General features: G+C 40.1%; 1 protein-coding gene and 1 pseudogene across 12 annotated transcripts in view; one reads left to right on the forward strand and one right to left on the reverse strand.

Annotated features, from left to right (window-relative positions):
- The window catches only part of DNM1L (dynamin 1L), a 60,028-nt gene that overhangs the window by 37,664 nt on the left and 8,251 nt on the right, over positions 1-14,113 (reverse strand). The window lies entirely within an intron of this gene.
- Positions 3,204-7,767, forward strand: LOC147372488 (ADP-ribosylation factor 1 pseudogene; annotated as a pseudogene).

Below are 14,113 nucleotides of genomic sequence, written 5' to 3' on the forward strand. Positions count from 1 at the left end.
GAAGTCGAGTCAGGGGAGAATATACCCAGACTTTAGTCCCCTCCTTTTCCCAAGTCCTGTCGAGGCTCCCCATTTCCAAATCCAATCAAAAGTAAGAAAACGTTAAGGGCCCATTCCTGTTGTCCAGAAAGGTCCCCTATGATGGAGAACAGTAATGTTGAGTGTATAAAGTGGGTCCAATTTAAAATGTGATGGTTTTCGATGGCTAAGTCAAAAATCTCTCCTGGTAAATGTCACATTGCACTTGAAAATGTGTGTGTCATTTTCAACTATCTTTTGATACTGATCTCTAACATAATGCCACAATGATAAGGGAACAGACTCTGTATGATCTCAATACCTTTGTTGTTTAGTCACTAAGTCATTTCTGACTCTGTGACCCCATGGAAGCAGCACACCAGGCTTCCCTGTCCTTCACTATCTCTATTCAATACCTTTAGACCACAAAATTTTTGCACCTTGTTTTACATTCCTGGATATGTTTCAGTGTCTCCTAGTTTACAGTCTATGGGAAGGTGAATAGGAATTTGCGTTGTGACAAAACTGTATAAATCTTTATTATGTTGAATTGGTTCACCATGATTTTCAGGTCTACTATATCCTTCTACTTCTCTGTGTATTCATTCTATTAATTTTTGAGAGTCTGACATTGAAACTCCAACTAAAAATCTTAATGTAGCTACTTAAACTGTTCATTTCTTTCTAATATTTTACCTTTATGTTCTTTTTTCTGACCAAATTTCCCAGTTGACTATGACATTGATTTTTTGCATCAAATCTGTATTTTATTGATTTCACTTTGTAATTATTATTTATTTTTAATACTGTTAATTTGTTCTGTCAGTGTGTGCAAAACACCTCCCAGTTTCAGCTGGTATTCTTAAAAGGTCCTCCAGACTTTCCAGTGATTGGCTATTTTTTGATTCTCACATTCATTTGATATTCCATGGCTTCCTTCTTCTTCTTAAGTAGAAATTAATACACAGGTCTTGGAGCTTTTAGTGGTCTACTCCCAAACCACTAGCATGTGAGGGTTTGTAGAGAGAAACAAGGTCAACTAATTTTCTCATCAATGTTCATGGATCTGGGGTTTTCCTATATGTTCTGTTTTTAATGGTAAAGTCATACAAGATTAAGAAACTATTCTACCATTGCTGTCATCCTCCCAGAATCCCCGAATACAAAAAATTGTTTATGTCTCTGTGGGAAAAATGAACATTCATCTGGGTAGTTAATATTTTATTTATTTAACTGGAAATAGACACAATGGTGTCCTAATATTCTTTGTACCTTTTTGATGTTTTCAGTATTTTGAAACAATTTTTTAATCTTTCAAATGTGGCACATGATTTTATACTGATGAGGAAATTAAAGAAGTTACATTTCCACCTCCCTCCCATACCTTAAGCAGATATTTGGTACAGCCACACACAGCTTGGATATAGGTCACAGACTAGTCCTGTTGTCCACTATGTCCTTCTGTGCAAGTGATCTATACTAGCTTAAGTGCCCAACTCTGCTAGAAAGTACAAAGTATTAGTCAAGCTACAACAGATACCTGGAAGCAATTCAAGTAATATTCCAATTTTATGTCACAATATCATAGATGGGAAATAAAAGAATTTTTTAAATTTTTTTCTGTTCTTATTGTCCAGATATTTATGCTTCACTACATTTGATGAATGGTTATAGTAGAAATGGATACAGAATTTTATAATCACAATTAATTCCCCCAGGAACTCTAAATTTTAAAGATTTCTCCATGTCATCTAATATTATTTACTGATGCAGATTGAAAGTATGATGCCAATCTGAGTCTCTTTCCCTTTCAGGAAATCTTTTTTTCCTCCTTTCTTCTATTTTGACACTTGGGAGAATTCTAGGGTTTTGTAAAAGTTTAGATTTCAGAAATTTACCCAGGTTATGTCAACCCTTTCAATATTTGTGCCCAGCAACTGAAATATGAAGATGTGGGGAACTTTGGCTTACTGTTTGATTATTCTTTGTCCCTCTGTTCCAAGTGTTCTTTCTCAATTAACTATGACAAGGATTTTGGCTCTCTTAGCTCTCACCAACAAGTCTCTTCTCTAATTAATTTCATAATATATGATTTTGATTTGTCTTTTAATAGAATTTCTAAAGTTATTTTTCTATTTCATAAATTAGATTCTCAACAATATCAATGTGACTGTTGTTCCCCATCACCCACTATGCCATTTTATTATTCCTTCTTAAATATGTCACAAAAAATACTTATTTAATGTCTCTCCTAAATTCTGTATCAAACTCATTTTGTTACTCTGATTATCTACCTTAGTCTCCTCCTTTGCAGCTACTGCTTTTCTACCAAATCTACCAAATTTTAAACATTGCCAACTTTTTTTTTTTTCAGTTCAGTTCAGTTGCTCAGTCGTGTCCGACTCTTTGCAACCCCATGGACTGCGGCAAGCCAGGCCTCCCTGTCCATCACCAACCCCTGGAGCTTACTCAAACTCATGTCCATTGAGTCGGTGATGCCATCCAACCATCTCATCCTCTATTGTCCCCTTCTCCTCCTGCCTTCAATTTTTCCCAGCATCAAGGTCTTTTCCAAAGAGTCAGTTCTTCATGTCAGGTGGCCAAAGTATTGGACTTTCAGATTCAGCATCAGTCCTTCCAATGAATATTCAGGACTGATTTCCATTAGGATGGACTGGTTGGATCTCCTTGCAGTCCAAGGGACTCTCAAGAGTCTGCTCCAATACCACAGTTCAAAAGCATCAATTCTTCAGCACTCAGCTTTCTTTATAGTCCAACTCTCACATCCATACATGACTACTAGAAAAACCATAGCTTTGACTAGACGGGCCTTTGTTGGCAAAGTAATGTCTCTGCTTTTTAATATGCTGTCTGGGTTGGTCATAACTTTTCTTCCAAAGAGCGAGTGTCTTTTAATTTCATGGCTGCAATCACCATCTGCACTGATTTTGGAGCCTAAGATAATAAAGTCTGTCACTGTTTCCACTATTTCCCCATTTATTTGCCATGAAGTGATGGGACCAGATGCCATGATCTTAGTTTTCTGAATGTTTGTTTTAACCCAACTTTTTCACTCTCCTCTTTCACTTTCATCAAGAGGCTCTTTAGTTCTTCTTCGCTTTCTGTATGTTGTATATATCAATTCAAGACAGCAACATGGGAGGATCCTGAACTCACCTCCTATCATGGGCACACGGAATTTACAGCCACAGACAGAACAATTCCCTCTGAAAGAAACTAAAAAATTAGATGAGCAACTCCTACATATCAGGCAAATGACAAAAACCCACACCGAAACAGGCTGGAGAGGCTGAGACACAGTCTCACCATAAACCTCACCCAGGGGTAGTGACCCACAGCTGTGAGGGAACTCACAACATTCAGCTTCTCTGTGAGGAGCAAAAGGTTTGGACCCTACTTCTGGCAGCCCCAGCTTCTAAGAGCTGCACCTGCAAGACAGGCCACCAAAACATCTAGCTTTAAAGCAAACAGGGCTTGTATTCATGAGAACAAGGCAGAGTGAACTAAGAGTTCTTGAAGGGATTGTACAGGTTCACTGTGGCTAACCTCCCAGGTTACAGTGCAGAGCGAGCAGAAAAAAATACCCATGTCCCAGTTTCCCCTTGAAAAAGGTATTTTTGCATGTACTTCAAAAGCTGCTCCCTGAGCCTCCAGCTTCCAACTGGGCTGAACCTAAATACTAAGAACCTCCTCTAGGGATACTGATAGATCTTAGACAACCTAAACTAATGGGACCCACTAAGAATAAGGTAGGCTATTTGGACAATCACAAAGGTTCGAGAGACAACCAAGATCTAGGGCAAGGTTGAACAATAAGATGCATCTGCTACACAAGGCCACTCTTCAAGACTTGGAGAGGTTGCTGTTTATTCTAATGCACCCAAACCACCACAGAGACTCAAGGAAAACAAAGAAACAGAGGAGTATGTTCCAAACAAAAGAACAAGATAAAACGTCAGGAAAATAGCCTTACTGAGATGGAGATCAGTGATATAGCTGATAAAGTTCAAATTAACAGTCATAAAAATGCTAAAATAGCTAAGATGAACAAAGAGAGATTTTCAACAGAAAGAAAATACAAGAAAGTACCAAACAGAGTTCTACAACAGACTACATGAAGCAGAAGAATCAGTAAACTTGAACAAAGAGCACTGGAACTCATCTGCTGCTGCTGCTAAGTTGCTTTAGTCGTGTCCGACTCTGTGCGACCCCACAGATGGCAGCCCACCAGGCTCTGCCGTCCCTGGGATTCTCCAAGCAAGAATACTGGAGTGGGTTGCCATTTCCTTCTCCAGTGCATGAAAGTGAAAAGTGAAAGTGAAGTTGCTCAGTCCTGTCTGACTCTAATCAGCAGCAAAAAGACAATTTAAGGGACTTATAGGGCAACACTAAGTGGACCAACATTCACATTATAGGAGATTCAGAAGAAAAAGAGAGAAAGGGGCAAAAAACTTGAAAAAATAACGGCTGATAATCACTGCAACTAAACTGGGGAAGATAAGAGACATTCAGATCCAAGAAGTTCAGAGAGTTTGTATAAGATGAACCGAAAGAGACCCAAACCATTTATAATTAAAATGTCAAAAGTTAAAGACAAGGAGAGAATTTTTAAAATAGCAGTACAAAATGACTTATTATGTATAAGGAAAATCTCCCACAAAATCAGTAGATTTTTGAATAGAAACACTGCAGGTCAGAAAGGAGTGAGTGGCACAACATATTCAAAGTGCTGAAAGAAAACAACTGCCAACCAAGAAATCTCTACCCAGCAAAGCTGTCTTTCATCATGGAAGAAGAGGTAAGAGTTTCCAGACAAGGATAAGTTGAAAGAGTTCATCACCACTAGACTGGCCTTAAATGTTAAAGGGATTCCTGCAAGTTGAAACAAAAAGGAGTGAGTTAGTAACAGGGAAACAAAGTATGAATTTCACTGATAAAAATAAATATATAGTAAAATTCTGAATAATCTAATGTAAAGATGGTAGGTTAATCACTTGTAAATCTAGTGTAAAAGACAAAAGAACTAAAAATAATTAGCAAGGGAGGGGAGTCAAAGCTTTATATAAGAGTTTTAGAATAGAATACACTATACTGATGTTATCAATTTAAAATAGACCATATTATCAATTTAAAACAGACTTATAAATAAGTTTTAAATAAGCTTCTTGGTAACCACAAATCAAAAACTTATAGTAGAAATGTAAAAGATAAAGAAAAGGCATCTAAACATACCACTATAGAAAAATCATCAAATCACATAGGATGAGAATAAGAAAAGGAAAAAAGAAAAGGAATGATAAAAGTCAGAAAACAATTAACAAAATGTCAACAAGTACATTATCTATCAAAAATTACTTTCAATGAAAAAAAAGTTACTTTAAATGTTAAATGGGCTAAATTCTCCAAATAAAAGAGTGCCTAGAGGCATTAAAAAAAAAAAAAGGACCCATCTATACACAGCCTATAAGAGACTCACTTCAGATGTAACATAATACACACTGAAAGTGAAAGGATGGAAAGAGATATTCACATTCAAATGGAAACCAAAGAAAGCTGGGGTGGCCATACTTATATCAGACAAAATAGACTTTAACACATGATTCACTGGGGGATTTTGGTAGAAACTAAAGTCCGTGGCCCATGATTTGTTATGTAAGAGAATATTGAAACATCTCCATTTGAGTAAATATCACCAACTTTTACTGTACTTCATGTACTTATTTGAAGCCTGAGAAAAGCTGGACTGGAAGAAACACAAGCTGGAATCAAGATTGCCGGGAGAAATATCAATAACCTCAGATATGCAGATGACACCACCCTTATGGCAGAAAGTGAAGAGGAACTCAAAAGCCTCTTCATGAAAGTGAAAGTGGAGAGTGAAAAAGTTGGCTTAAAGCTCAACATTCAGAAAACGAAGATCATGGCATCCGGTCCCATCACTTCATGGGAAATAGATGGGGAAACAGTGGAAACAGTGTCAGACTTTATTTTTCTGGGCTCCAAAATCACTGCAGATGGTGACTGCAGCCATGAAATTAAAAGACGCTTACTCCTTGGAAGGAAAGTTATGACCAACCTAGATAGCATATTCAAAAGCAGAGACATTACTTTGCCAACAAAGGTTAGTCTAGTCAAGGCTATGGTTTTTCCTGTGGTCATGTATGGATGTGAGAGTTGGACTGTGAAGAAGGCTGAGCACCGAAGAATTGATGCTTTTGAACTGTGGTGTTGGAGAAGACTCTTGAGAGTCCCTTGGACTGCAAGGAGATCCAACCAGTCCATTCTGAAGATCAGCCCTGGGATTTCTTTGGAAGGAATGATGCTAAGGCTGAAACTCCAGTACTTTGGCCACCTGATGCGAAGAGTTGACTCATTGGAAAAGACTCTGATGCTGGGAGGGATTGGGGGCAGGAGGAGAAGGGGACGACAGAGGATGAGATGGCTGGATGGCATCACTGACTCGATGGACATGAGTCTGAGTGAACTCCGGGAGTTGGTGATGGACAGGAAGGCCTGGTGTACTTCGATTCATGGGGTCGCAAAGAGTTGTTGGACACGACTGAGCGACTGAACTGAACTGAACTGAAGTGCCTCACTAAAGCATTTTAGTATTTCATTAGAGTGTGATAGGCAGTATAGCAGGCACATATAGCAGGCACCTCTGTGCAGGGGAACAGAACACCCAGTACAAATACACCATGGTTCACTGCATCTTGCCCTGAAAGAGCAGACTCTACACTTTCTGGCGGCATTTTTTTCCCCAGTCCTGTAGGTATTATTTCCTCTAGAATACATTCTTTTATTTTACCTGGTAGTTGACAAGGTGGATCTTTGCAGGAAGCTCTTTTAAAAATGCCACAAGGGGCTTCCCTGGCGGCACAGTGGATTAGAATCCGTCTGCCATTGCAGGGGACATGGATTCTATCCCTGGCCTGGCAAGATCCCACATAAGCTAAGTCCCTGCACCACAACTACTCAGCCCGTGCTCTTGAGCCCATGAGCCACAACTACTAAGCCTGTGTGCCACACCAACTGACACCCACGCACTAGAGCCTGTGCTGAGCAACAAGAAAAGCCAGCACAAAGAGAAGCCCATGTGAGTGAAACCAACACCTCCAAGCAGCAGCTGCCCTGCAACCGAGGAGGGTTTCTCTGGCCAGTGTTGCTCCTACCAGTCTACAGCACGGGGAATATCTTTGCAAACCTATTTAAGGGCCTTTTTGGCAAAAAAGAAATGTGCGTTCTCATGGTGGGCCTAGATGCTGCCGGAAAGACCACCATCCTGTACAAACTAAAGCTGGGTTAAATGGTGACCACCATTCCCACTAATAGGCTTCAATGTGGAGACCGTGGAATACAAGAACATCAGCTTCACTGCGTCGGACATGGGGGGCCAAGACAAGACCTGGCCTCTGTGGTACCACTACTTCCAAATCACACAACGTCTCATCTTTGTGGTCGACAGCAGTGACACAGAGCATGTGAATGAGGTCCACAAGGAGCTCATGAGGATGCTAGCAGAAGACAAGCTCAGGGACACTGTTCTGCTCATGTTTGCTAACAAATAGGACCTTCCCAATGCCATGATGCAGCCAAGATCACAGACACGCTAGGTCTGCACACTCTGCGCCACAGGAATTGGTACATTCAGGCCACCTGTGTCTCCAGTGGGGATGGGTCTATGAGGGACTGGACTGGCTGTCCAATCAGCTCCAGAACCAGAAATGAGCTATAGTCTTCTCTCCTCCCCTCTTACTCCCTCCTCCCCTCTCATTCCCTCCTTCTACCCTTGTTTTACTCTCACGTGGCAAACGTGCCCCTATGATGTGAGTGCCAGAAGCTGTCTCCATGGTTGGTCACAGTGTGCTTCACCATGCTGTAAATGTGCAGCTGCAGCCTGCAACTGGGTTTTTATTTAATGTGAATAGTTCTTGTTTCCAATGAGTCAGTTTCTGGTACTCCTGTTCAGTATTGTGTGGTAGTCACTTAAGTCCTGTCCGACTCTTTGCAACCCCATGGACTGTAGCCCACCAGGCTTCTCTGTCCATGGGATTCTCCAGGCAAGAACACTGGAGTGGGTTGCCATTTCCTTCTCCAATGCATGAAAGTGAAAAGTGAAAGTGAAGTTGCTCAGTCGTGTCCAACTCTTCGAGACCCCATCGACTGCAGCCTACCAGGCTCCTCCGTCCGTGGGATTTTCCAGGCAAGAGTACTGGAGTGGGTTGGGGTGCCACTGCCTTCTCCATGTGGACTATACACATATAGAAAACAACAGAATACACATTCTTCTCAAGCACATAAGGAATATTCTTCAGGATAGGCCACAGGACAAGTCTTAAAAATAAATTTTTAAAAACTGAAATTATATAAAGTGTCTTTCCCAATGATCATGGTATAAAACTAGAAATCAATTTTAAGAAGAAAATTGGAAAATTCACAAATTGTGGAGATTAAACAATATGCTACTGAACAACTGTACTGGGCTTCCCTTGTGGCTCAGCTGGTAAAGAATTCACCTGCAACGCAGAAGACCTGGGTTGGGAAGATTCCTGGAGAAGGGAAAGGCTGCTGCTCCTCCTGCTGCTAAGTCGCTTCAGTCGTTATGACTCTATGCGACCCCAGAGACGGCAGCCCACCAGGCTCCCCCATCCCTGGGATTCTCCAGGCAAGAACACTGGAGTGGGTTGACATTTCCTCCTCAAGGCTACCCACTCCAATATTCTGGCCTGGAGAATTCCATGGACACAGTCCATGAGGTCGCAAAGAGTTGGACACAACTGAACTACTTTTACTTCACTTCACTACTGAACAGCTAACAGATGAAAAAAGTCAAGAGAAATCAAAGAATATGTTGAGACAAATGAAAATAGAAATATGGATACCAGACCTCTTAGAATGCAGCAAAAGCAGTTTTTAGAGGGTAGTTCACAGCAATAAATATCTGTTATTTAGAAACAATAAGGATCTCTAATAAAAAAATTAATTTTACACCTCAAGGAACTATTAAAAAACAAAGCCCAAAGTTAGTAGTAAAGGGAAGGATTTATCAAAGATCAAATCAGATAATGAAATAGGGACTAACAAAAAAAAAAGAAAAGAAAAACTAACAGCCAGCTCTTTAAAATGATAAACAAAATGGACACACATTTAGCTAGCCTCACCAAGGAAAACAGAGAGAGGACTCAAATAAATGAGAAATGATAGACAGGTCACAATGAATATCACAGAGATATAAGATCATGAGAGACTAGTATAAACAATTATACATGAAAAAGTTGAACATTCCAGAAGAAACAGACAAATTCCTATCAAAAATCTAACGAGATTGATTCATAAAGAAAAAGAAAACCTAAACGTATCAATTACTAGTAAGGAGACTGAATCAATAATTAAAACCACCCAACAAAAGTCTAGGTGCTGAGAGCTTCACCGGTGAATCCAAACAATCAAAGAATTAACACTCCTCCTTATCAAATTAGAGCCAGACATCCTGGAATGTGAAGTCAAGTGGGCCTTAGGAAGCATCACTACGAACAAAGCTAGTGGAGGTGATGGAATTCCAGTTGAGCTATTTCAAATCCTGAAAGATGATGCTGTGAAAGTGCTGCACTCAATATGCCAGCAAATTGGGAAAACTCAGCAGTGGACACAGGACTGGAAAAGGTCAGTTTTCATTCCAATCCCAAAGAAAGGCAATGCCAAAGAATGCTCAAACTACTGCACAATTGTACGCATCTCACATGCTAGTAAATGCTCAAAATTCTCCAAGCCAGGCTTCAGCAATACGTGAATCGTGAACTTCCTGATGTTCAAGCTGGTTTTAAAAAAGGCAGAGGAACCAGAGATCAAATTGCCAACATCCGCTGGATCATCGAAAAAGCAAAAGAGTTCAAAAAAACATATATTTCTGCTTTATTGACTATGCCAAAGCTATATTTGACTGTGTGGATCACAATAAACTGTGGAAAATTCTGAAAGAGCTGGGAATACCAGACCACCTGACCTGCCTCTTGAGAAACCTGAATGCAGGTCAGGAAGCAACAGTTAGAACTGGACATGGAACAACAGACCGGTTCCAAATAGGAAACAGAGTACATCAAGGCTGTATATTGTCACCCTGATTATTTAACTTATATGCAGAGTACATCATGAGAAATACTGGGCTAGAGGAAGCACAAGCTGGAATCAAGATTGCTGGGAGAAATATCAATAACCTCAGATATGCAGATGACACCACCCTTATGGCAGATAGTGAAGAAGAACTAAAGAGCCTCTTGAATGTTGTTGGAAGGAAAGTTATGACCAACCTAGACAGCATATTAAAAAGCAAAGACATTACTTTGTCAACAAAGGTCTGTCTAGTCAAGGCTATAGTTTTTCCAGTGGTCATGTATGGATGTGAGAGTTGAATTGTGAAGAAAGGTAAGGGCCGAAGAATTGATGCTTTTGAACTGTGGTGTTGGAGAAGACTCTTGAGAGTCCCTTGGACTGCAAGGAGATCCAACCAGCCCATCCCAAAGGAGATCAGTCCTGGGTGTTCACTGGAAGGACTGATGCAGAAGCTAAAACTCCAATACTTTGGCCACCTGAAGCAAAGAGCTGACTCATTTGAAAAATCCTGATGCTGGGAAAGATTGAAGGCAGGAGGAGAAGGGGACGACAGAGGATGAGATGGTTGGATGGCATCACCGACTCAATGGACATGAGTTTGGGTAAACTCCGGGAGTTGGTGATGGACAGGAAGGCCTGGCGTGCTGAGGTTCATGGGGTCACAAAGAGTTGTTGGACACGACTGAGCGACTGAACTGAATTTTCCAAACCCTTCGAAGAAAGAAGAGGAGGGAATAATTCAAAATTCATTTTATAAGGCCAGCATTACCTGATACCAAAACCAAGGCAGGACCACCACAAGAGAAGAAAATTGCAGGCCTTTATCCCACAAAATCAGAGATGCAAAAATCCTCAACAAAATTACAGCAAACTGAATTCTGTAATTCATTAAAAGGATCATATACCATGATCAATGGGATTTATTCCAGGGATGCAAGGACGGCTCTGTTACACACAACGCATTAACAAAATGAAGGATAAAAATCAGATGACTATCTCAATACATGCAATATATTTGACCAAATTCAATATCCATTCATGATTAAAAAAAAAAAAAAAAACTCAACAAAGTGAATAAAAGAGGGAGCATACCTCAACTTAATAAAGGCCATATATGATAAGCTCACAACTAACATACTCGATGGTAAAATGCTAAAAGCTTTCCCTCTAAGATCAGAATCAAGACAAGGGTGCCTACTCCTGACACTTCTACTCGACAAAGTATTGGAAGTTCCAGCCAGACCATTAGGTAAGAAAAAGGCATCTAAGTCAGAAAGTAAAATAAAACTGTTACTATTTGCCATGATATTTATGTAGAAAATCCTAAAGACTCCACAAAGAATTGTTAGAACTAATCAATGAATTCAGTAAAGTTGTAGGATACAAAGTCAATATGCAAAATAGGTTTTGTTTCTATACCATAATAATGAACTATCAGAAAGAGAAATTAAGAAAAAAATCCCATTTACAATTGCTTCAAAAGAATAAAATACCTAAGAATAAACTTAACCAAGAAGTTTATTTAAAAGACCTGTACATTAAAAACTATAGAACACTGATGAAATAATTGAAGATACAAATAGAAAGATATTCTGTGCTCATGGATTAAAAGAATCAAGATTGCTAAAATACCCATACTACCCAAAGTAATCTACAAATTCAATACAATCCCTATCAAAATTCCAATAACATTTTTCAAAGAAACAGAGTAAATAATTCTAAAATTTATAAATAGGATAGCCAAAGCAATCGTGACCAAGAACAAAACTAGAGGAGAGTCATCATAACATGCTTCCTGATTTCCAACTATGTTTAAAAGTTGTAATAATCTGGGAGTTCCCAGGCAGCCTAGTGATTAGGATTCTGAGCTTTCACCACCATGGCCCTGGTTCAATCCCCGTGGTTAAGGAGCAACTGAGATCCTTCAAGTCACAATAAGATGATGCCATAAAAGATATCACCTCATACCTGTTAGAATGGCTATTACCAAAAAGGGAAGAAATAAATGTTGTGCAGGATGTAGAAGAAAGGAAACCCTCATATGCTGTTGGTGGGAATGTAAATTGGTGCAGCCACTGTTTTAAAAACAGATAAAAGGAACAGAGAGCTCAGAAATAAACTTACGCATATATGAACAATTAATTTACAAAGACAACAAGAATATATAATGAGGAAAGGATAGTCTCTTCAATAAAGTGTGTTGGGAAACACAACAGCCACATGCAAAAGCATGAAACTGGACTACTATCTTACACTAAACAAACAAACAAAAATCAGCTGAAAAATGGGTTAAAGACTTGAATATAAGCCCTGAAAATGTAAAACTCCTAGAAGAAAACACATAGGCTGTAAGCTCCTTGACACTGGTATGGGTGATGATTTTTTTGGATTTGACACCAAACCAAAGCCAACTAAAACAAAAATAAACAAGGAGGAGTACAAAAAAACTAAAAAGCTTCTGCACTGCAAAGGAAACCATCAATAAAGTGAAAAAGGAACCTATGGAATGGGAAAATATATTTTCAAACCACTTAACCAATAAGAGGCTAACATAAAAAATATACAAAGAACTCAGACAACTCAATAACAAACAACAAAAGAAACACACACACACACACACACACACACACACACACACACACAAATAACCTGATTTAAAAATGAACTTTGGGGGATTCCCTGGCAGTCAAATGATTAAGACTCCAGGCTTACACTGCCAAGGGCCAGGTCTCATTCCTCGTGGGGGAACTAAGATCCCACAAGCCACATGACATGAACAAAAATAAATAAAAATGAACTTGGAAGCCAAGTAGACATTTTTCCAAAGAAGACATACAAATGGAAAATAAGGACATGAAAAAAGGCTCAACATCACTAATCAGTGTCTTGTGTGTGCTTAGTAGTGTCTGACTCTCTATGACCTCATGGGCAGCAACACTGGCTGCTGCTGCTGCTAAGTCGATTCAGTCGTGTCCGACTCTGTGCGACCCCAGAGACGACAGCCCACCAGGCTCCCCCATCCCTGGGATTCTCCAGGCAAGAATACTGGAGTGGGTTGCCGTTTCCTTCTCCAATGCATGAAAGTGAAAAGTGAAAGTGAAGTCGCTCAGTCGTGTCCGACTCTGTGCGACCCCAGAGATGGCAGCCCACCAGGCTCCCCCATCCCTGGGATTCTCCAGGCAAGAATACTGGAGTGGGTTGCCGTTTCCTTCTCCAATGCATGAAAGTGAAAAGTCAAAGTGAAGTCGCTCAGTCGTGTCCGACTCTTAGCGACCCCATTGACTGCAGCCCACCAGGCTCCCCCGTCCCTAAAATCTCCAGGCAAGAACACTGGAGTGTGTCACCATTTCCTTCTCCAATGTATGAAAGTGAAAAGTCAAAGTGAAGTCGCTCAGTCGTGTCCGACTCTGTGCGACCCCAGAGATGGCAGCCCACCAGGCTCCCCCATCCCTGGGATTCTCCAGGCAAGAATACTGGAGTGGGTTGCCTTTTCCTTCTCCAATGCATGAAAGTGAAAAGTCAAACTGAAGTCTCTCAGTCGTGTCCAACTCCTAGCGACCCCATGGACTGCAGCCTACCAGGTTCCTCCGCCCATGGGATTTTCCAGGCAAGAGTACTGGAGTGGGGTGCCATTGCCTTCTCCATAAATGAGTGCAGCCACTATTTTAAAAAACAGTATGGAAATTCCTCTAGAAGTTAAAAATAGAGCTATGATCCAGCAATTCTACTTCTGGGTATTTATCTAAAGGAAACAAAAACACTGAACTGAGAAGATATAGGCATCACCCTGTTCCTGCAGCATTATTTCAAATAGCCAAGAAACGGAAATAACCTAAATGCCCACAAGTGTATGAACAGATAAAATAAATGTGTGTATGTATACACACGTACACACACACACAGAAATTTAGCCATTAAAAAAAAGAAGGAAATCCTGTTATTTGCAACAACATGAATGAACTTT

Source organism: Bos grunniens, chromosome 5, assembly GCF_055505025.1.
Source record: "Bos grunniens cultivar Pamir isolate PY7600 chromosome 5, Bosgru_T2T1.0, whole genome shotgun sequence".
Taxonomy (NCBI): Eukaryota; Metazoa; Chordata; class Mammalia; order Artiodactyla; family Bovidae; genus Bos; species Bos grunniens.